This window comes from Rattus norvegicus, chromosome 12 (genome assembly GCF_021556685.1).
Source record: "Rattus norvegicus strain SHRSP/BbbUtx chromosome 12, alternate assembly SHRSP_T2T, whole genome shotgun sequence".
Lineage (NCBI taxonomy): Eukaryota > Metazoa > Chordata > Mammalia > Rodentia > Muridae > Rattus > Rattus norvegicus.
The window spans coordinates 36,774,983-36,799,978 of record NC_141545.1 but is presented as its reverse complement, the minus strand read 5'-3'; positions in this window follow the sequence as shown (position 1 = coordinate 36,799,978).

Genomic DNA, 24,996 nt, shown 5'->3' with positions numbered 1-24,996 from the left:
AATAAAAAGACATAGATTAACAAACTGGATACGCAATGAGGACCCTGCATTCTGCTGCCTACAGGAAACACACCTCAGAGACAAAGACAGACACTACCTCAGAGTGAAAGGCTGGAAAACAACTTTCCAAGCAAATGGTCAGAAGAAGCAAGCTGGAGTAGCCATTCTAATATCAAATAAAATCAATTTTCAATTAAAAGTCATCAAAAAAGATAAGGAAGGACACTTCATATTCATCAAAGGAAAAATCCACCAAGATGAACTCTCAATCCTCATCTTCGGTTGGTTTATATACAAGTGTGCAATTTCTAGGCTTGAAAGTAAAATGATGCTATCTGGTGCTGGATAGAGAGATTTTTTATTATGGCAGTTTGCTATTTTTGTAACATGGTGATTTGGTTGAACACAATAAAGTACAGTAGTAACTGATCTCCCCCTCTTCCTGGATGAGTGAGGAGATGATTAAATGTTGATGTCAGCATCCATGAGCATATTCAGATGAGCTTCTGCTTCTGTTGAAAAGGATGCTGTGTTTGATTGTGGTCCGAAGCTTTGAAGCACTACTTGGCATCTCCTTCCTTGGAGGTCTCACTGTTTAAACATAACAGATTTGATAGCTTGTTGGTAAGGCGAGGTCCAGCTTGTCTCCACTAGGTCATCTTCATGTGAATCCGGTGGTTATACGGTTTTGTTCTAGGGATACTTCATTTTTTTAATAACGGTTTTAGCTGACATTCATGGAGAGAATGAATCCTTAGAACTGTGCCACTAGTGAAAGGAAATCCTGTCTAGAGTATGTTTCTTTACAAAGCTGTGTCACACCATCCTTTGGGCCCTCTGCTGGAAAAGTAGAATCAAGTCTCAAATAATGCCTTTTAAATTGTATCCTCTAGTATTATAGATGTAGGACAGTACTGTATCATACCTCTGTGGATGTAAAATAGCTTGTACCTGCTTTATGATACGTAGTAGTGACCGTGCTTTATCAGAGCTGTTTTTAATGATGTTGCTCAGAATGTTTTCTTTCCAGATGATGATTGAGAAGCTAATTTAAAAAAAAATGGTGCCAGGTACCACAAGAGTAACAGAACTGTGCTGTTTTCTCGGGTTTTGTTTTTTTACTTTTTTTCTTTTTTTAATGGAGTGTGCTGGATGTCTCTACAGTTTTGTTCAGATGACTGCAGAACCTGGAAAAGCTGTTGCTGCTGTTGATGCATAACACACTGCTATTATTGGTCTTTTTATATAAATATAAATATATATACAGATATATAATTTGAATTTTTTGAAACTTTACCTGTGCTGTCAACTTTCGAAAAAAGTATCCCCGTTTACTGTGTTGAGTTGGCACTGTACAGAAATTAACAGCCATATTGGTCTAGAAATGTTGAACTTAAGTTTTTTCCATTTGTACAGGGGTAACACACTGTATTAAATATGTAAGGTCTTATATACATGGGTTTGATTACAAAAACTAATAAAGTATTCTCTAAATTAAAAAAAAAAGAAAACATCATCTTAAGAAGTATGCTATATATTTAGTGATTGTTGGCTTTAACCCATGGACACCTATGATAGGTGCATTCTGTAATAGTTTTGGGTTCCAGACTGGAGCTTAAGAGAGACTTAAATCCACTCCTTACTTAGCTACCTCATAGCTGTCATTGATTCAAATGAGTAGGGTTTTTTTTTCAGGCTAATAAGAGGTAATATAGAGAGAACATGTGTAGACACAAATGCCCTAGCAGGTTAGAATAGCTGATCAACTTTCTCCATCCCTGTTAAAGAAGACCTGTAATGGACACAGCTCAGGTAGAATGCTTCTAAATGTAAGTTTTAAAACAATTAATTCAACATTTGGTGGAATAATAGGAAATGTTTGGATAACAGTACCAGTGCATCCAGAGTGACATAGTGGATCTGGAACTAGGGATTGGTGTGTTAGGTGAAACAGGACAGACTTAGTACACAAATACCACACTTCCCTCCCCCTCATGTTTAGAATTGAGATTAAAAAAAAAGAGGTGACAAGAGGAGGGGGACACTGCTTGTTTGGAAAGAGGATGGAGAGAGATAGGAACACAAGAGAAGGTGAATATAATTAGAAGGTTTTATATAGTAGCCTCTTCCACTGAACCATTACCTCCCTAGATAAAGTGGGAGTACTTACGAGACTCGATTGGGTAAACAAATGTCTCATATCTAGGGAACTTGCAAAATTCACGAGGCCATCTCCCCAGAGTTTAGAAGCCATGAGCAACAACTGAGGAGGAGACACTGACCAGCAGAGCAGCCAAGAGGAGATTCTTAGACCCATGGAGCAGCTTGCACGTAATACAGAGAGGATCCTGGATGCAAGTCCTCACCCATGTTGGGTGGGGATTTTCAGTAGTGTAGCTGCTTTTCAAATATCCTTGGTCCTAGGAGCAACTCCCTCACATCCACAATCCTGTAAGAAAACTCAATAAACTCACTGCCTCGCCAAGTTGGACTTATGGGAAGTCATTACTTTGATCTCTTGTAATCCCCAACTGGGATGAGCAGATGTGTGCGTTGTATCTCCTCAGGAAAAGACTTTCACACTGCATGCTGTAAGGATGTCACAATGAAACTCATTTACATTATACAATTAATACACAGTGTCAACATAGAAAGAAGGATCACAGGTGGACATGAACAAATTCCCTTTCAGATTAGGGCTCCTTTGCTGCCTTCTGCCTTCTTCCTAAGCAACTCCGTATGACTCTGCAAACCGCATCCCTAGAGATCCTAGAGAGGTCTGAAGGTTCCTCTCCAGGTACCAGTAAGGGGGACAAGGGAGGGAGACTCTCTTCTCACAACCCAAGGACCAAACTTAGCTACTTGACTGTTCCTGGACCAATTGGCAGGAAGAGGGGAGGGTTTATTGGTCAGGTGAAATGGTTCTTTTCGAGAGTCCTTTCGATGTGAAATTCATAGAGAATTTATTCAGCTGGATGCTGGGGAGAGCGGGAGTCCAGACAGCACCAGACATAACCTCTAGAGAACAACTCCAGGCTCAATGACCACGAAACAGCCCACAAATGATCGAGTGTCTTTTCAGAGAGGTGTCAGTGCATGTTCTCACATGCAAAAAAACCTCTGAGAGCAAACTATGATGTTTGCTCTTTAATGTAAAATTTTGAAATACACACAAGTGTTTGCATCATGACCACATATTGCAGGGGCTATCCCTAAAAGAGGATTTTCAGCGTGAAATTTTAAAGTCAGCTTACTGTTGAGTTTTTACGTGATTAATAATATTATAAATGGTACGTGTTAACATAGCAAAAAAAAATTGGTGATGTCATGTAATGTGAAAAGTTCAGGAACTATTAATTATGGATATGAAGTATGTAAAAAGGTAAATTCTACTAATGTTGATAATCCTATTCTATTGAATTTTTTGGTGTCAATGTGACATGTGGCAGCTGTGCAAAAACCACAGAGCACTAAGAAGCAAGCTGAGAGCCACAGACAATTCTGGGTCTCCTGCAAAAGCTGTGAATGCCTCCATGCTGGGTAAGCAGGTTGACAGCCAGGCTCCCTGTGTTCAGAAATGCAAACAAAAGAGTGAAATCCAGTTTCCAGGGAAATCTCTACCTTCATTCTGAAGGCTATTCTGAACTCTTGAATAGCAGCCGAACCACCTGCTTGCAAGGCATTCAGTGGAACTCGGGCCTCTTGTAGGTACAGTTCACTGTGTGTTCTGATAAGGACGCCTGGGGAATGGCGGAGATGGGTGTATCTGTATTAAAAGGGATTATTGCCATTTTGCATTCTCTTCTGCTCTGAGAGAGCATAATCAATAACCATTTCAATGCATAAGAGACAAAAAAAAGGGGGGGATGTTTCTGAGGAATGGCTCAGAGATTAAAACCACTGCTCCTGCAGAAGGGCCAAGTTCTAGTCCTGGCATCCCATGTTGAGAAGCTTACAATCACCTGTAACTCCATCTCCAGGAGATAGGACACCCTCTTCTGGACTTTGCGGACACTGTACTCGTGTGCACATACAACCCCGCACACTTAAATTTTAAAATATATTTTCAAAAGACAAAACAAGCAATGTGGTTACCAGGATTAAAGTAAGCTTGCTACCATAGGGATAGTTACCTCTAGAAATCTGAACTGTACTTTATTCCCACTCTGCACGTTAGGCTAGGTAGTCAGCAGGACCTTAGGACCATGAGGCCGTGAGTCAGACTATATCTAAGGAAAGAATCAGAGAATGTAAGATAAATGCATGCTTGCTGCCCAGTTCCCTCTGTCCTCTACACTCAGCCCAGAACTGGGCCTGTGGAATGGTGCTGCCCACAGTTAGGATGAGTCTTTTTACCTCTATTAATCCGAATAAGAAACTCCATCATAGGCAAGCTCTCAGAGGCCATGTCCCAGGTGATTTTACTCTCTCCTTACACAATGACTGAGATGATTCTAGTTAACTAGAAGCATTACGGTTAACAATCTATCTATCCATCCATCCATCCATCCATCCATCTATCTATCTATCTATCTATCTATCTATCTATCTACTTACCTACCTACCTATCTATCACCTATCTAATCCATCTATAAATCTATTTATCTATCTATCATCTAACTCTCTATGTATCTACCTATCTCTGTGTGTGTGTGATAGAGAAAAGGAGAAAGAAAGAGACTGTGAGAAAGATAGCAAGGATAAGAAAGAGACACACAGAAAGAGGCAATGAAAGGCAGAAATGAAGACAGCACAGATGGGACTAATTATCTTGTTATGGTGGTCTGAATGCCAAGAAGTAGGGTTTTACAGGTGGAGATTACATCTGTAGCAAGCCTCATTCAACTTTTCTTCTATTGGTGGACTCAGGAAAAGGCTGGTACTGCCACAGATTTCACCCTTTCCTAACCATGATGATCAGGAGTCACAGTACATCCATAAATCCTCTGGGACAGTAAAACCATTGTGTGTATACTTAATGCTTGCATCTCTGGTCTGATTACTCTTGTATCTTAAGAACTACTTATGGAGAAAAAGAAATAAGGCTCACATTCTCTTGGCAAAGGGGTACATTTGGCATTAAACCAGGTGTCATCATCTTCTGTCTTTCAAAAGCCCACTTTTCTACTTTCTGTTTGTGAGACAGGTGGACTGAAAGCCACCATTTTTGCCCCCTTGTCATCCTTTAGCTGAAACCACAGAGATAAACTGCTAGTGTTTACAGCTTTGTGTCTTGAATTGACAAATGTGATTACATGAAATTAGACAGCTTCTGCATAGTCAAACACATGGCCAGCGGGGTAAATAGACAGCCTTCAGGATGGGAAAAATTCCTTCCCAGCTAGACAACATAAAAACTGTAGAAAGCAAACACAAAGCACAGTATTCTTCCTTCCTTCCTTCCTTCCTTCCTTCCTTCCTTCCTTCCTTTCTTTCTTTCTTCCTTTCTTTTGTTCTTTTTTCTTCTTTGATGGGAGTATACTAAGTAATCTTGCCTTTTAAAGATTTTATATTTATTTGATATGTGTATGTATGCCATGTGTGTGAGTGTAATGTCCAAGGAGACCAGGATGAGGGGTGTCACATCCCTTGGCACTGGAGTTATGGATGGCTGTGAGCTTCCTGATGTGGGAGCTGAGAACCAATGTTGGGTCCTCTGTAAAAGCAGTTCTTAACCTCTGAGCCATCTCTCCATTCCCCTATCCTAAATAGACTTAACAGAGAACCTCCTCATACTGTCATATGTTATATGATTGGTGTATGTACCACCCATGACTCATGAACTTGTAGTCCCTCTTACTCCAGCTCCTATAGGGTTTGCCTTGTACAGGAAGTTAGGATCTCACCAAGCAGATACCTCTCTATCCCTTCTTGACACCATTTGGTGAATACAAAGGGTTGGATATTTCCCCAAGTTTATAAGCATTGGTACTTTCGAAATCTCCCAAATAAAGGGATAAAATGGGTAAACTGAGTCTTCCCACAGGTATCATGTGGGAAATTGCATACAGAGACTTGAGCCTAGTTTCCCTCAAATACTGACATGGAATTGAAGAAGATACTTGTCTGTAATAATAGAATAGAAATACACTGAATGTATTGTGTGTGTGGGCAATATATCTCATTTCCCCATGTATGTAGCTATTGCAGAGGATTCGAAAGTAATGAGCTCTGAATTCTTGACATCTCTGAGAGCACTTGAGGGTAGATGAGAGGGGTTGTTGAAACATTGCTGGGAAGGCATTGTATGTCCCCGGGGCCATCTTGTCATCCTGGGGTTCTTATATGAAAATCACCATTGAGTCTGTCTGTCTCCCAGAACTCATGAGAACTGCTGAAGAGATACAACTAAACACAAGCCAAGTTAGGTGACTGAGAAAACTCTTCTATAGAGACAGGGGAAATAAAATAATTGACTTTGGTGCTCACTGTAGGAAATATTAAAACAAACAGACAAACAGGAAGACATCTTGGTTTTTCTTCAGCCCAGTGGGTGCAATCTGGCACATGTGTTTGCTCAAGAATAATAGCACCTGGTGACACAGGTCTATCATTCCACCGAAGCCTGAGGCAGGAGGATTGCCTCAGCCACCTCAGTCTATAGTTCCAGGCCTGCCTCCAAATTCTAGAGGAACCTTGGACCACTTAGTAAGAATGTGTCAAAATAAAAGTAATGGATTGCTGGAGATGTAGGTCAGGGGCATGACATGAGATTCTAGGTCCAGTTCACAATGTGTCAATCAATTAATCGATATGAAAATAAGGCGACAGCCAGTCTCAAAGGTAGGAAACTTGATGCACCTCTTATATACTGGATAAAGTCACTGGATATTTGGAGTATCTGTGATTTCTGATTGCCTTTATCTGACAGCAAGTATGACTCATGTTCTCTCTTTACAAGACGCAGTCTGGATTTGGCAGACACAGTGGCTCACTTCTTTAACACTTACACCCTAGAGATGGATCACAGGTCCTGGATGAAAACATTGCTTGGTTGTAAATCTGGAAAAGGGCTTGTTAACTTTTCAAAAGATTTACATACAACTCAAAGAGGCAGATAAAAATTCACAATTAGATTCTCCAAAGTGATCACTCCGACAGCAACAAAAAGAGAGGGTTTCTGTCCCTTTATGCAGAAGGATAACAAAAAAATGTATTTCTCTTGTTTTTAATTTTTACCTGGCCATATGGATCTCCAACTGTCTGCTAATGACTGCACGTTTTGTTTATATACGTCCCCTCTGTGAGACTCGATCTTCAGAAGGTAGGAATATATCTTTATTTATTTTGTATTCTCAGTTCTCTCTACTGGGCGCTGCATAAATTTTTCATTCCATTATTGCTGTCTCAACATGCAAAGAACTCAAAACAGTGAGAAAACATATAAACCAATTTAAAAATGAACAGGGGACTGGATTAGATATTTTTGTTTCAGAGCGGGGCATACAACTAACCAGAGATGTGTGAAAAAAAAACGTTCGGCATCATTTGTGGTTAGAGAAATGTACACTAAAACCTCGTGTGTGTATCAGAATGGATACTATAAGAAAAGATGGCAGGGATATGGAGAGAAGGGGCCCCTCCCACGTTGCTGATAGGGAGGTGAGTTAGTATCAGCTTAGTGGAACCAGGATGAGGGCTCCTCACAACACTGAAAAGATTTTTCCATTTGATCCAGCTCCACTGCTGTGTGTTTATTCAGAGGAAAAAATACCTAGATGTTGAAGACATGCTTGCCACTTCCCATGTGCTTTGTAATGTCACTGATATTAGTCAAGATCCAGGATCTACTGCCGTGTCTGTCAGTTGTTGGCATGAGGGTGGTTTGGCTACATACTGGGGCTGGCTTCACCTTCGTTTTGTAATCCTCCTGCCTCTGTTTCTTGCGTGCTTGGATTACAAGAGTGCACTGACATGCCTGGCATGACCCCATTTTGATTCTGACAGTTCACCCACCCTTGTCTCTCTCAACAGTTTCCTCTGATTAACCACCTAATGGTTTGATATTGACCTTCCCTCTTCATAGAGAGGACATCTGTCCTGGTTGGTTTCATCTGATTCCACACCGTGGGGGGCGGGGAGAACTGGCAGAAGTCAAGGAATCAGTGTTAGCAAAACCCCTTCTTGTCAGTTTTAAGTGATCAAGAGATAGAAGTTAGGAATCCTAAACCAGGTTTGTCTGGAGTCCATTCCCAAATTTAATTCTGCCCTGTGGGTATCCTAGCATCCTAAAAGTACTTCTCAGAGCTGGGCAGTGGTGGTGCATGCCTTTAATCCCAGCACTTTGGAGGCAGAAGAAGGTAACGGTTGTGGTAGGCAGCAATGTGCTTGGACCACTGGGCTTCCCTAATATTCTTCTCATAAATATATTTGAGTTTATTCAAGAGCAAGAGACAGCAAATTTAACAACAGTAGGCTACGTTTGAGTACAAATAGACAAAGACAGTTTTTCTTCTCCCTAATAAAGTAGGTTTATAGATGTGTGACTCAGGTGACTGGTGAGCTGGGAGAGCCACTGTTTAACTAGTACGTTGAATCAGGGCAACTCTGATGAAATATGGTAGTCAGGATACAATGCAGAGGACAGAATTAGCATCATTAGCAATTCTGGTTTGGAGGACACCAGCTTGGTCGAGCGTTATCCTGAGCTTAACTCTTGAGGAACACACACGCTTTCGGAATACAATATGGAGACAATGGACATCACCTCTCTATATGAGTCTCATGCTCGTAGACATAAATCTAGTTTTACAGTGAGGCAACATTTTAAAATCCATACCTCGCCAGAGCACCAGGTCTACAGCAACAGGAAAGGCCAAACCTTGATTCTTTTACAAATTTAGACAAGTAGGCCAGGGGCCACAAATTGGGTTCGTTTTCTTATTCACAAGTGTGTCTCAGAAATACAATAACAAAATGATTGTTTAGACAAGGGGTATCCATGTGAACCAGGTTTCAAATATGAGAGCTGTTTAGGTGGTTGGCTTTTTTTGTCAACGTCACACAAGCTAGAGTCCTTTGGAAAGAGGGAACCTCCATTGATAAAAATGCTTTCATCAAATTGGCCTTGTGGTCAAGTCTTCAGGACAATTTTATGATTGACAGTTAATGTGGGAGTGCTCAGCCTATGGTAGATGATGTCATCCCTGGGAAGGCGATCCTGGGTGCTGTAAGAAAGCGGCCATGAAGGGCATGAAGAGCAGAAACAGTAAGCAGCATCCCTCCACGGCATCTTCTGCTTCGGTTCCTGCCTCCAGGTTCCTGTCTTGAGCTCTTGCTTTGGCTTCTCTTCATGCTGAACTATGATGTGCACATGTAAGCCAGTAAACCCTTTCCTCTCCACATTGTTTTTCAACATGGTGTTTATCACAGCATTATAAACCTAAGTCAGCAGCCCGAATAACAAGTTTTCGTCATAACAATGCTGTGTGACCTTTAATTTCTCAATCCCTATTTTTAATGACAGTTCTTAAATGCTTTAATCTCCCTTCTAGCCCACCACCCACAGGAGGTAGTAGGGGAAAAAAAGGCTATCATGATATGGGGGAAATGGGCCTGTTTAGAAATGGTTCTTGGGAGCAAATTCTATCTACATTGTCAGAAAATCAGCAGTTCAGTTCACAGGTCAGCAGTGGCAGCTCAATCCACTAGCAAACACTTCATGGATATACCAGCAGTCCAGTTCAGTAATGTTGGGATAGCAGCAGTGGTGGCATGACCTAGCAGGAAGAGCAAAGCCATAGCTGAATCAGCATGAGTCAGCAAGAGGGATTAGGACCACCAGGAACTCTTTTCTTGACCAAGAGTAGATTAGCAAAGACACAAGACCCGGAAGCTTTGCAAAGCTAGCTCTGTAAGCAAGACCCTCTCACAGTCCATTGGTTCCTATTTATACTTCCTCAAAAAGCATGTGTCTTCCATGGGTCTTGCCTCACCACGTGTCTTGCCTCAGCATGTGAATATGTCTTAGCAAAACTCTGTATCAACTGACATCACTCTGCCAATTGGCCTGAGTCCACAGAATCAGCAGGAAACCACCAGCACACCACCAGAAGGTAGGTGTGTGTGTGTGTGTGTGTGTGTGTGTGTGTGTGTGTGTGTGTGTGTGTGTATGTGTGTGTGTGTGTGTGAATTTCTCTCTATGGAGTCATGACAAATGGAGCTCAATTACACAGTGTAATGCAGACCAATACATGTGTGTTGTTAGTGAGGAATTCTTCATCATGCATCCTCTCATGTGCTTGCTTTAGCAAAATATCCTTTCACCTGTGTCTGCTTCAAGAGAACACATCTGCATGTGTTTGCACCAGCAAAACACCACCCAACACAACTGACTTTCCAAAGAACCCTTAAGTTTCTGTTTCAGTGCTGACTACAGAATTCAGAGATGTTAAAAATTGTGTATTGGCCATTTTAATATGCTTTCTTGCATGGCAGGAGCATGCATGCTTGTCCCCCTACCCTACACTCAGGGCGTCTGCTGTTAGAAAGTTGGATTGTAGCCCATTCCCTTATCTATCTCTCTCGGGAAAGGAAGGAAGCTAGAAGTCACTGGTGCTGGCCAGAAGAAAACATTGGATTTTTTGTTTTGAAAAACAGTAAGCTGTATTTCTGTGTATGAGAACCAAAGTAAAGAAAAATAGCCCTGAAATATGTTTAGTCTGTCCTGGAGTTTTGTTTTTATTTTTATTTTTATTTTATTTATCTATGTGTAAGTATAGTATCTGTGAATGGTTATATGCATGTGAGTGCAGTGCCTGTAGAGGCCAGAAGAGGGTGCTAGATTCCCCTGAAACTGGATGTGAGACACCCATTGTGTACCCCATCCAGCCTTTTGACTTTTTTTTTTTTAATTAAAACCAAACGTACATAGAAAGGAGATTTCCTATGCAAGGCAGTATTCCCAGTATGAAATTGTGACATTCGGATTTCCTACAAGCCACAATACTTGCAGAGGATGCTGCAGAGAGATGATTCCTTGCTTCTGATTGTCTCCCAGGATCCAGCTTTAGAAGCTGAGCTCACGTTTCCTTTAGCCAAACACTCATCAAGGAACAAGGTGGCCCAGATTAGAGCAGTTAGTGTGCAGCTCCTTCGATGCTAGCCTTGTCATTCAGTAAATTACAACGGCCGAGATATTTTTATGATGGCGCCTACCAACTCCATTGCCCGGTCTATAAAGAGCCACAGTGTAAACACCCGGAGAGGGGAAAATAAGAGAAGAAAGGCAGAAAGCTTTCCCAGAGACCATCATAAATAAATGCTTTTGTTGTTGTGGATAGTGTTTTGTGCTGATGTTAGAAAGACTTACCAGCTCAGGAAATCAAGCATATTTGTGGCAATGAATTCCCCAGCATGGGGCCCTAATGGGAGACGCCATATCTGCCTGCGGCTGGATATCTGATTTCTGAGGCGGAATCAAAGCTGAAATGAGAGGATGAAGTGTCTATCCTGTTGTGTAAACAGAAAGTGAATTAGAGAGGAAACGCTTTCTGTTCTATATAGTCTAACAGCCACTTAAAGTGGATGGCAGTGTTTGAGAAGACGGAGCTTTCCTAATGGCCGTGTGCTCATCCCTCTGCCTGGGAGCTGCTTAGATGCTAAAACCTAGGAATGGAACAAGTCTCCTATGTGGGCAGACGTCCTGGAGGGTGGATGTGCTGAGAGGGTGGGTGAATGGGGTGCTTTGGGGAGTCAGTGGGCACAGAGGGAACATGGGGGCAATGGAGTCATTGCTGGAAGCTGAGGGTTTTCCTAAAATACAGCAATTTATGTGAATCAACTAACTTAATTCTTCCAACTTCAAAACATCAGCTGTGATCCAGTCTTCTAGATAAAGGACACCAAACCATCAAGAATCTATTCAAATGTAAAAAAAATACATTAAACTCATGATTATTTGGTCTTCGTGTATGCCTGCAGTACATACATGAACATACGTGCAGTGTCCACCCCAAAAGAGAGGGTCAAGGCCCCTGGAAATGGTGTAGATGGTTGGCAGCCCTCATCCAGGGTCTCCTGCAAGAGTAGCAAGAGATCTGAATCATTGAGCCTTTTTTCTATCTAACGCAGGTTTATTCTTTTTTAAAAAAATGTATTATCTCTCTCTCTTTCTCTCCTTCCCCTTCCCCTTCTCCCTCCCCTCCCCTCCCCCATCTCCCCCATCTCCCCCATCTTTGTGTGTGTGTTTATGTGTGCAGCGCGGGGGCGCTCACATGCTATGGTGCTCATATAGAAGTCAAAAGTCAACTTGTATTACTTCATTCTCTCCTTCCACACCATTGCCCCTAGGGGTCAAGGTCAGGTCATCATCAGCTGGCATCAGCTGAGCCATCTGAGTGGTTCAACCGTTTGTTCTTGGAAAGCAAGAGATTTGGAACCGAGCAGTGTGTTACAAATATTTAGATGCTTACTTTGCCTCACTTTTGCTAGAGAAGAAGCAGTCAAGGGTTTCTGGGATATCCAACCTCTGGACCGTGCAACACGCCTTGTTATCTACGAATGCCCTGAGCCACATCCACAGCTCTCCTGGGACTCATGAAGGTCTTTGGGCTGCAGTTGGGCCTGCCTGAAGACTGTTGCAGACTTGGAACACTCCGTAATCACACTCTCCATGCAGTTACAGAATAAAAGGTGGGGCTTGGGTGCAGCTCAGAGCTCAAAGTGCTTGCTTTGGACTCAGGAAGCCCTGAGTCTTACCCTCAGCACTGAATAAGCCCAGAGTGGTGGTTCATGTCTATAATCTCAACACCTGGAGATGCTGGCAGGAGGATCAGACGTTCAAGGTCATCCTCAGCTACATATAGAGTTGGAGGTCAGCCTTGGTTTCATAAGATCTTGTCCTAAATAGATAAATACATGCTTGAATAGTATGCCTTAGAGTTGGCACAGATATGGTCCAGTAAAGCATCATAAGGTGGGTGGGGGGTCTGAATGTGACACTCGCCTCTCTCCTTCCACCACCATTCATGAACACACCCTCGTCCTCTGCTGTTCGGATATACCCACCGAGATGGGAGCTGCTTGCTATCAGGTCCCCAAGCCTTAAGGAGCCTGTTAAAGGAATATACTGACTGTCTGCTCTTATCCTCGACTCTGCTCTTGACAAAACACAGGCACACTGTTTTTGCGAGCCATTTGTCCTTCAGGGTTTTGAGTGAGAGTTCACCTAAATTCTCCGAAGACAAACGGATCATGCATTTAGACAGACTCTGTTTTCCTTCCCCATTGCTTTCTACACCCTTGGAGATGCTTATTTCCTAATTGAAAAACAAAACAAAACAAAACAAAAGCAAACACCTCATGTTCTAGCCAATGTTCAGCATGAGAAATTTAAATGCCTTAATGATTTGGTAAAAGTGAATGTTACGGCAGGCTTAAATCTAAACTCCTTTCCCATGCTTTGAATGCTTTTTCCTCACGGCTGGTGATATTTGGGGAGGCTATGGAACCTTAAGGAGGTAGAACCCCACTGGCAGAAGTACATCAAGTGAAGGAGCTTTAATGGTGATAGCCACATTGTGGTTCTGGTCCTATACCCTCTGCTCCAGCCATATGATACTTAACAGTAGAGGCTCCTCCTCTCAAACCCCCTCCCAAAACTTCCCCAACATGAGTCCTAATAGGCTTCCTTAAGTGGTTTCTGCTGGGTATTTAGGTCACAGCCATAAAGAAAAGCAGCAACCAGCTCCCAACGAAAGATCATGAGAAAGGAACAATGTATTAACTCTGTCACAAAACTCTACTGTAGAAAAGGTGGCCCTGGCTTGGGGAGGTAGGCCACTTGGCAAAGTACTTGCTGAGGCCTTGGGTTTGATTCCCTGGTTCAAGATAACAACAATAAGGACATGGAGGTATGCCGCAGTAATCCCAGCTATGGGCAAGTGGAGATGGATGGCTACTTGGGGCTTACTGGCTAGTCAGTTTAGCCTAATTGGTGAGCTATGGGCCAGTGAGAGACCTTTGCTTCGAAAAAACAATGTGCATGTCTTCTGAGGAGGATGATACCTGAAGTTGTTCTCTGGCTTCCACACATACATACGCAAACACACACACACACACACACACACACACACACACACACACACACACACACACACACCAAAAAAAGTAAGAAAAACATGATGAGAGCTTTGGCTGGGCAAGGATTTACTCTGACTCATTTTCACCAAGCATTATAAAATGTAGACCCAACCAAGCTCTCTTTTGCTTCACGCCCTTTGGTGAGCCAAATTCCCCACATCTGTATCCAGTCTTCTTACTGCGTTTACGACTGAACAAAGCCATGCCTGTCAAGTGGCTGCTGGTATAAATACATATGTGAGAAGGTTTTAGTCGGTGCCACCTTGAAACTCCAGCTTCCCTGAGCCCCTGAGGTCAAGAAGGAAGGATGGTACCTGTTGTCTATAGAATCAATGCTAGGTGATCTGAACTCTCTCCGTGAACTACTAATGACATTTATGCTTAAATTCTGTTTACTTCACTTAAATCTGTTTCTCTCTCCCTCTTCCCCAACCCCCAATCTCAAGGACTTTGCCCGTGAACTCCCTATTACCTGGGGATGACCTTCAACTTCAGATTCTCCACCCTATACCACCTGAGCTCTGGGATTATAGACTACAAAGATCAATCCAGGGCTTTGGGCATGCTAGGCAAGCTCTCTACTCACTGAGCTACATCCCCAGCCCCTACTGAACGCTTTGACTATACAGACTTGTGATGAGCACGTGGCAATTATTCTTCCTCTAAATGCAAGAGCATAGGAGAGGAGGAAACCGCCCTATTTCCCAGGAGAAGAAGGTGAACAAATTCAGAGGAATGGACAAGCTGGCCAAGCCCAACAATGTGGGTTTCATCTCTGGACGCGTGGTGCAAGAACAGAACTGACCTCTATAGAGCTTTTCTGACCTCCACAAATCCCACACATGTATGGGAGCGAATGCCCGTGTGCCCATGTACGTAAATAACAAAGGTCGCTTTTTAACAATTAAAATGAGCTGCCCCGGTTTTAATTAGGAACTTGCTTCCTAAGGAAAATGAAAGCAGAACATGATGAACTGGCTCCCTTCCTACTTATGAATGCGGACACAAATGTGTTTTCCTATAAAATATGCCTCCAGGATGCAAGCCATGGAAAATGGTCCCCTGGGTTCTAAATTTCGTAACAAGATCTGTCCTACGTTCAAATTGTACCGTTAATGTGCCGTGACCCCAGTGGTGCGCAGGAGGACCGAGACACGTTAATGATGCAGCCCTGTGTATATTAGCTGATTGAGTGTCATATAACAGAATTTGACTTTGATGTCTCTGAAAGGAGTTTGAAACGCCACACGATGCTTCTGCATCAATTTCAGGTGCAACTAATCGGGCTCTTGTTTGAGATGACGCCTCGTCGAGCATTCTTCATTAGGAAGATGGGCTCCGCTTGATGTATCTCAGTCAAGGAACCTCACAGGTATCGGCAGGCTTAAATGCACACCAACCTTGGGGTAATTCAAGATGCTTTGCTACAAGCTTAACAACAGAACAGAGGTTTAGGACTGACAATAGTGACCATAAACTAAAGTGTGCACAACAGCCACTCCTGTTTAGACAGCTAAAGAAGAGTGTCCAAGTCGCAAGCATACCTTGCTTCAGACAACCAATAATATGTGACCAGCTTGCATAGCACACACAGACTCCATGGAAGTGAATGATACATGTACATGTATGACTTAGTAAAACAATGCCTCAGTTGTTTTCTTAAAGAGTGACTGTGCTGTACCCAGCCCCTACTGATTCATCTACAATTTAACCCTTATACTCAAGACTCAGAAAATCACTGAAGGAAGAATGGAAAGATTGTAAGAACCACAGGACCAAGATGCCTGCTACTAGACGGTATCTTCTAGACATGAGCGGAACCTGCACCCATGGGATCTAGCCATATGGTCACCTAAACAAGATTACTTACCCAATGGCAAGATAGGTTGACCTGCCATCATGGATGGGGGAATATCACGAGGCCCCACCCCTAGATGAAGAGACATAGATAATCAATGGCTGCCAAGAAATAAAGTCTTCTCCTTCGCTGAGTCTCCTGGATTCGGTGGAATGTGGGTGTGTACGACATTATTGTTACAAATATGCTTGTGTTATCATGTTATTTTATATATGCATATATAATGTTATTAAATAAGAAGAAGTAATGAATTTGAAATCATTCAAATGAGAATTCAAATCCCTAGAGAAACACGGGAAGAGTTGGAGGGGAAGAGAAGGCTAAAAGTGATATAAATGTATATGAAAAACACATGACGTTCTAAAAATAAAATATTTAAAAGGAGGCTGGATATTGAACACCATGGAGCTTCAACACTCCTCAGGCCTGGCTGCAATACTGTACTGGGCTCCTATGTGGGATAGCATAGCTGAGAGAAGAGCTGACTTCATGCATGGAAGGGGGAAGTCCCTGGGAATCATTTGCCGCAGTGCTTGGAGAACATTCTGGGTAACAACCGTGGAGATGATGGTTTTCTTGTCTGCCCTGTGAGGCTGCAGGAAAATGGATAAGATGGCCACCAGTTACACACAGAGACCTGCAGTGGTGACCTGGTCGTTCAGGATTGTCACTGTCTTCTCAGTGAGGATGAAGCGAGAGAGAGGTGAGACGGCCTGAGAACCGAGGGAGAAAAAGCTCATGACTCTGAACCAGTGGCCTCACAGAAGGGCTCTCCCGTTGCTCTGACAATTTTTAGGTGTTAGAATACTGTTCATCCTTCACGTTTTATATGATCCCACAACTTTAAGCAGTTAGAGGCTAGAGCATTTCAGCTAGAGGTTCAAGTAATAGCTGTTAATGGTTCTGCTGTATCCCAAGCATCGGGTCAGACAATTTTTCAACTTGACTGATGATATTACAGTTTGGGGATATCTGAACTTTGTTTTTTCTCTCTCTTGGAGGGCTTCTTGTATTTTAGGGTGACTATCATTCTCAAAGACCTCTCTAGATACAAGGACCAGTACCTTCCTGGACAGGTTCTGGGTTTTTTCTTCTGTGCCACTAAAAAATATGTAGACACTGCAAATGCTCATCTCAGGGAAAACCAGACTGCTCTCAGTTATGTCTTCTTTTATGTTGGTCTGGATTGAGCCCAGAGCCTCTCAAACATTAAGCAAGAATTTTCCCAATAAATTATACCTCCAATCCTCAGCTAATACTTTTTTTGTGTTAAGCATTTCATCTCAGTCATTGTATTAATATCCAAAGAATGTTAATAATTCCTTTGTCAAAAGCGAATTTCTCAATATGGGCAACAAAGACCAGTGGTTACCTGCGTATTGTTTCTTACTATGCTATCTTGCACACAGTTGTGCATATATGTAGACTTACTTCCATGACCTGAACACACAAGAGGTTGGATGTTTATGAAGTGTCAGAGAAGTTAATTATTACTGCAGAGCGGCTACGCCCCGGGACCCAACAGAATGGCTCTGTCCTTCTCATAGTCAATCACCCGTCATGGCCACCTCTGTGACCTTTACCATGATTTTCCTGGAGACAGATGTTGGGGATGCATAGACAGCCATGCCATGGAAGGGACTATAACAAGGTATCCGAAGCGGCTGGTTTTGAGGTGAGATTCATCTCAGCTAAAGCGAACGAGATGCCATAATTAATAGTACTGCCCGTGTATTACCCAGCTTCCGTTTATCATGGGATGCCTTAATGACAGCAAGCAGCCAGCTAGACAGTGTGAGGTCACACACAGTTGTGTTGGCCCTACAGGAAACACTGCACCCTTCCTTTCCTCCCCCCCCCCTTCTCTTTTTCTTCCTCTTCCTCTTCCCCCCCATCTCTTCCTCCTTTACTTCTTCCTCCTCATCCCCACTTTGTATTCCTCCTCCTTTTTCTGCCTCCACACGTCCCCAGGTAGCTGGAATATTAAAAAGGGATGCAGGGTAAAAGCTTATTTGCTAGATTCATTCCTCCCTAGCCAGAGCCTCCATGTTTACCAAGGTCTTTGTACTCTGAGATCCCCTACTTTAAAACTGCGCAGTGTCTACACTTAACCCACACCCTTCTGCACTTTCAAAGCCATTTCTGGATTTTGTTTTTTAATAGCTAACGGGGTGGCTAGCGAGACGGCTCCAGGGTTAGGGGACGTGAAAAGGATCAGAATTCAGTTGCTGGGATCCACCATGGGAGACTCACAAATGCCTGTAACTTTGGAAACAAAGGGCCCAACACCCCATATTGGCCTTTAGGGTCATTGCACTCACACACAGGTACATAATAATTTACAGTAACTGGGTGTTGTTGTTGTTGTTGTTGTTGTTGTTTTGGGTTTCGTTCTTGCTGTTGTTTTGATTCTTTTTACATGTCCCAGTTTTAAGATTCTGCAGCATGGGGGCTGGAGATTTAGCTCAGTGGTAGAGCGCTTGCCTAGCGAGCGCAAGGCCCTGGGTTCGGTCCCCAGCTCCGAAAAAAAGAAAAAAAAAAAGATTCTACAGCATGGTAGCCCAGAGAGGAACAGACACCACTGGCCCCTGCCAGAGTCAGACAGATATACATGCCCATCCCAGATTCATCTCTCAGTCAGAGTCATCTCATTTACCGCACACTAGGTGGTGTTCACCACATGCTCAGCTGCTGTTCCTTGAGAAGAACCTCGAAGGCCATCCCGCCATCCACCTTTTAGTCCGTTTCTCTCAAGGGAAAGATTCAGGCCTAGATAGGTAGATGCCCAAGCAGACTCCATGCTTCTTGAGCTTTGCCAAGCTCTAGGATGCTCTGAAGACCCCCAAAACTAGGATACGAATGTTGGGAGTTAGGAACTGATATGATAGGGTATAACGATCCCTCGGCGGTTACCGATTTGAAGCAACGTTTAGAAATGACTCGTGGTTCAGGTGCAAGCTGTCCCCTTAAGGGCTCACATAGTCCGTGCTCAGTTTCCACTGCTAAGAGGTGACTGGGTCATGGAGGGTACCAACTTTATCAGTGGGGCGTCTGGAAGCAAGAGGATGATGTGAGGAGACAGATAATTAAGGGGCTTGGCCTTGAAGCGTATTCTTGGAATACCGTCCCCATTCCCTGCCTCCTTTCTGTTTCCTGGATGTCACGGGGTAAGCAGCCCTCCACCCAGCAGATGTGAAGTCCCGCCTCCTCAGAACCAGAAGCAATGGAGTCAGCTGACGATGGATGCAAGCACAATAAATAATTCTATTTTTTTTTTTTTGGTTCTTTTTTTCGGAGCTGGGGACTGAACCCAGGGCGTTGCGCTTCCTAGGTAAGCGCTCTACCACTGAGCTAAATCCCCAGCCCCAATAATTCTATTTTTAAGCTGTGCCCTTGAGTGTTTTGTCGCAGGAATGAAAGGTTGGCCAGGACACCACTGTTCTGAGCTTTACATGGAAGCAAAGCTAGCTCATTACCCTGAGACCTCCACCCAGGACTGAAGCATCAGTGTTCCAACCCTCATCTTCCTCACCTGTAAAGGTGGGTTGCTTCCTCCTCTCTCATAGTCCCATGCCAAGGGAAACCGTCTATGACACAGGCTTGCTATAAGCCCGCTCCTCGAAGGTATTCAGTCAGACTGGGGAAGCAGCTCCTGCAGCTTGGCTGCTTGGGATCTCTCTCCCAGCAACACTGGCTGCGTCTCGTAACGTTCACCGCTCTCACGTGGATTTGCTTACTTCCTGAGCCTCCCCTCTCATGATTACTTCCAGTACGTGACATTGCCATCTCACAATGCACTGCCGCAGTGTCAAATTTTCAAAGTAAAATCTCCCATTAAATGACTTGCAGTGATACGCATGCGAGCTATTGTGAACAACGCCTTGCAGTATCTGGTCCAAAAAAATATCTGTAAAAATCTAACAGATGTGCACACAAAAGCAAACGTGCTGGAAACAGCCGAAGGTGACACTTCCCGTTTACCTGGGTGATAATAAAATGAGATAACAGAACACGGTTCTTTCCTCCGCAGTGAATAGAAACCCATTTATGAAGCGTTCAGGAAATAGCCACGAGTGACTTTCTGTTGGAGATGGCATTCAAGGGCCGTTCACTGAGGGTCACAACCATAGGCATGTCAAAAAGGTCATGAAAAGCAGCACCATTTGTTGAAGGAACTGTTTTTTGTTTTTTTTTTATTACTATGGCTCTGTGATATAACTTGAAATCAGGTATTGTGAGACCTTCGGGAGTCTCTTGATTATTTGGAATTATTCTGGATAGCAGAGGTGCCTTGGGCATCTATATGAAAATTAAGGTCTTTCTTTCTACTTCCGTAAAGAACTGAGTTGGCGTTGTGATTGAGATTGCGTTGAATTTGTACATTGCTTTTGGTGGGATGGGCAGATTCTGGTAGGAGAGAGAGAAAAATGAGGGGGAGAGAGAAAGAAAGAGAGAAGCAGAGAGGAAGAGGAGACAATTGGAGGAGTGTGTGAGAGAGAGAGAGACAGAGACAGAGACACAGAGACAGAGACAGAGACAGAGACAGACAGACACAGAGTGAGACAGAGAGAGACAGAGAGAGACAGAGAGAGACAGAGAGAGACAGAGAGAGACAGAGAGAGACAGAGGATTACTAAAATGAGATGTTGCCAAATTTCAAATGAAATACAGGAATGGTCTTAAGTCAAAGTAAGAATTTCAGTAGAAGACTTAATAAGGCTTTTGTTTATTAGATGGACTAACTTCTACTGCAATGGATATTGGTCTAGATTGCTCCGTAATGAATGTTCTCTGCTGAGTTGTCCCTTCTCTAAGAAATAAAATGTTCGAGATTAGCCATGAACAATCTGCCAGAGTCATAACCGATGACTCAGACCACACCAAGATAGAGCAGAGTCGGCCTTTTACTGCAGATTGCCCACTGTCTTATCTACGTGTTCATCAAATGAATAGCCGGAAACCTCTTCCCATGTCTTGTATTGTGGACAAGCAAAGGAGTCACCAGAGCTTTGGTCTGTCCCCAGAAACTGGTAGCGGCTTGTAAATGCTATTTATAAACACTGTTGAGCCCAAGAGTACTCTGTTCACTTCCCTCCCCTCTCAATTTAACTGGAGAACAAAGCCAGGGGACCTTGGTACTGTGCTATAAAAACGATTCTTTAAATAGATGGCTAGCACATGTTCTCAGGCCTCCCTTGGTAGCCAGGATAAAACTCCGCAGGTCTCTAAATTGTTCAAAGGAGATGCAGCCCCTGGTGGCCCCCAAAAGAGAAGAGCTTGCTAATTCAAACATAATTATCCAAACGAAGGCCAATACTTTTCAGAAACATGTGTGATGCTCTGTCCATTTTCGTGCTTAGCATTTGGCGCAAGAGACATGAATGGGAATTCATTTCTAAAATTAGAGCGCCTTGATGCACTTCCAGGGAGCTGGGGCAAACACTTGTTCTGTGAAGGAATGCCTTGTGGTGTTCAAAGGGTCAGAGTTGGGAAAGCATCTTAGCGATGAAGGGTTTGATTATGGGTGAGTGAAATAGGGAAGCCCTATGGTTAGGTTCTTTGCTGTAGTGTATTCAGACTGTAAGAAGGTTAGTCCCTCCGAACCCTAAACTGTGTCACATTACCCAAAGATGGCATTGCAAAGGGAGACTCTGGTCACACTAGCATGACTTTCTTGGTGTCGCCTTTCCTGGTGCTGAAACCATCCATCCCATCTGCAAAACCAGTAAGGAGCTGAGGTTTTCTGAACTCCCCTTTTTTTCATTTTTTATTGGTTCTTTGAGAATTTTATCCAGGGCCTGGAGAGATGGCTCAGGAGTTAAGACCACTAGTTGTACTTCTGGACGATCTGGGTTCAATTCCCAGCCCCCAACTGTAACTCTAGTTCCTGGGGATTTGATGGCCTCCTCCAGCCTCCATGAGCATAAGGCACAGACATGGTACACAGATCTACATACAGGCAAGAATACTCAAGCACATACAACTTTTAAAATATTGTCAATACAGAAGGGGTCACGCAGCAGAACTGTTACTTGGAAAGGACAAGCCTCTGTTGGATAAAACCTAAAGCAGTGGATTAGTTAGGATTAAGTTGTATAAGTTGTGATTATAAAAATAATAAACTGAGCTGGGACTGTAGCTTAGTGGTAAATGTTTAAAAGAAGAAGAAAAGAGGAAAAATAGAATCTCATGCAATGAATATCGATCATACTCATTCCTTCCCCCAACTCCTCCCAAATCTATCCCTTTCCTTCTTCTATGTACCTTTCTTTTATGTTTTTAAACTTATATATACAGTTTGTCCTGCTCATATACTTGGATGTGTGGACTTTGCTGAGCTATGGCTTACCCACCTAGGGGCATATCTTTAAAGAAAACTGCCCCTTCCTTTACCAGTCGCTACCAGTAGCCAATAGCTCTTCAGCTATGGGCGGGACTTCCTGTCCTCCTTCCCCTTCCATGCTTGCATTTTGTCTGACTTGAGTTTATGTAGGTCTTGTGGACGCTGTAAGTTCATATGTGCAACTGCTCCGCTGTGTCTGGAAAATACCTTTTCTTTAGTCCCCCAAGACTTTCTGCCTCATCTTTCCCAACGATACCCAAGTCCCTCCTAAGAGCATCTCTGTACTGTAAGCCTTTTAAGGCTTAGAAGTCGAGGTGTTTCAGTAAGGCGTGCTGTCTGGGGTAGTCGAGTATGTCAGGCTTTGCAGTCTAAGGTTCTACCTCAGGTGTCAGAAAGCAGGAGTGTAGTCAGCTGTAGGAAGACCTGAGCTACACAGGGCTGAGAGAATGTAGGGAGATAGATGATCTTGGAAGTTTGCTCCGGGAATTATATTAGTTATGTCCGGTGACTGAAAGCAGCTTAAGGAAGAAATAGTTTATTTGGATTATGGTTTCAGACCGGTAGAGTCTACAAATCCTTAAAGCCCGCCCCAGTGACGTATTTCCTCCATTAAGCCTTGGCCTCCTAAAGGTTCCACAACCGCCCTGAACAGCGCCACCTGCTTGGGGTTAAGGGTCCAAACACCTAAGCCTGTGGAAACATTTCACATTCAAACCGTCACAGGAATAAAGAGGACCTAAAAACCATCAGGAAACGCCATGCGTACAGAGAGAAGAAAGATTCAATCTTTTAGCTTTTATTTAGCCAACAGCCCAAATGAAATCCCCAGGCAGGGATCATCTTTAAATCTAGCGGTGGGTGGGCGGAAGGATGGGAGAGGGGGGGTGAAATAGCATCAAGACTGATAAGAAGAGGTAATCAATTCAGATTGTAGCATCCGATGGCATTTGTGTTTCGACAGTATCAGGAGATTTGCGAGTCTTCGTACCTATGATCGGGAAGCAGTTATGACCCAAGAAAGTGATCCCAATGTCAGGCGATGGGGGTGGGCATCCTCGAGCGGGCTGCTTTAAAAAACACTTACGTTCTGTAGGTTACATCTCCCTCTGCTGATGGTTCCTTTTGCTGCACAGTTCTTTCATTTGATGTAGCTCTTTGACTATTTTTGGTTGTGTTGCTTGTGTTTGGGGGTGGAGGATGTCATACAAAAGGGGTAGGAAATAAAACACTGCACAGAGCAATAACAAAGATCTTTCTTTGTACAGTTGGGGAATTTTAATAAAATAAGGTTAAAGTGTTGTAAGACCCCAAAGTGGCCCTACATCAGGAGTGCAACCCACAGAGCACAGATTGACAAAGTGACCGCTGCAATAGCAAGAGGGTTTAAGGTTTTTAATCCACGCACGTAGGGTTGCTCATCCATGCAGGGAGAGGCAACCCCAAACCCAAAAAGCACACACCTTTTTTCATTACAGAGGGCAGACTTCAGCAACAGGGTTAGCTGGCCTATTCTTATTTGTGGTACACAGGACAAAAGATCTTATCAGGTATAGGCTGGCCTGCTCAAGGGGCTGTTCTTGGCTCAGTTGGTCACTTTCCTCGTCCAGCCCTATACATGGCCTTGGAGAATCACTGGGAAAGGGCTAAGTTGACACATCCCTTATAGGGGAGGTGAACTGGGTGGTCCGGCAGGGTCAGGATGACATCTTGTAGTTGTTCTCAGATTTACCACAGGGAGGGGTAGGGGATCTTTCTGAGAACAGTTATCTTTGTTTTGTCCGAATTAGCTTGGCCTTCATCAGTGAGGTCTAGTCATTCTTGACTGCTAAAACTTTGTCATAACATTAGGCAACCTGACATCAGATGTATTTCTCAAAACCTTGTTTTTACAACTTTGTTTCTCATATCTATGAAACTATGAAACTTCATTTCTTCAAAAGTATAGGTTGAGCTGGTCAGGGTCAATTGAGTCCCCTAGCAGCCTGAAAGACTGCCACATCCCATCTTTACACAGCATCAGAGACATTTTCTTTTCTTCCGTGACGTCCCAGCTCTCTATAGCGGCACAGGAGCATGGCATGTAAGCCAGACTACCATTCCCTCCCTTAAACCATGCCTGACTAATGCATACGTCCCCTGTGCTATGTAGTCCTTTCTGGCAAAGGTTGGCAGAAAGACACTTTTATTATGATATTTGATTTAGAGTGTTCTTTACCTGGTGAACATATTTTAGCATCAAAAGGAGTAACTGTATTTTAAAAGCGTGAGAAGCGTAGGTCTTTAAACATACAGTTGCCAAACTGAAATATTTAACTACATATTTAAAGGAGGAAGGCTTTTGACAGGACAACAGGACAAGAGGGAGAGCCGTGAAAAGGCTGGCCTTTGGAGTGGGTGATGGTTTCACGAGCAAGTTCTGTTCTCTCTCTCTCTCTCTCTCTCTCTCTCTCTCTCTCTCTCTCTCTCTGTCACTTTATTCCTGGTGAATTTGATACACCTCAATTACACCTCAAATCACTTCAGCAGTAGTGTGGCTTCATTTCCTCAGATCAGGATACCTTACAATACAACCGTGGGATGCTTGTGTGTTTCAGTATGAAAACAAACCACAAAAAGCAGGTCCCCTTGTGAACTCATTTTTCACACTCAAAAGGCTGTTTCTTTTGTAGCTACCCACAAGCTCATCATCACCATTACAATAGGGCAGAGCCTC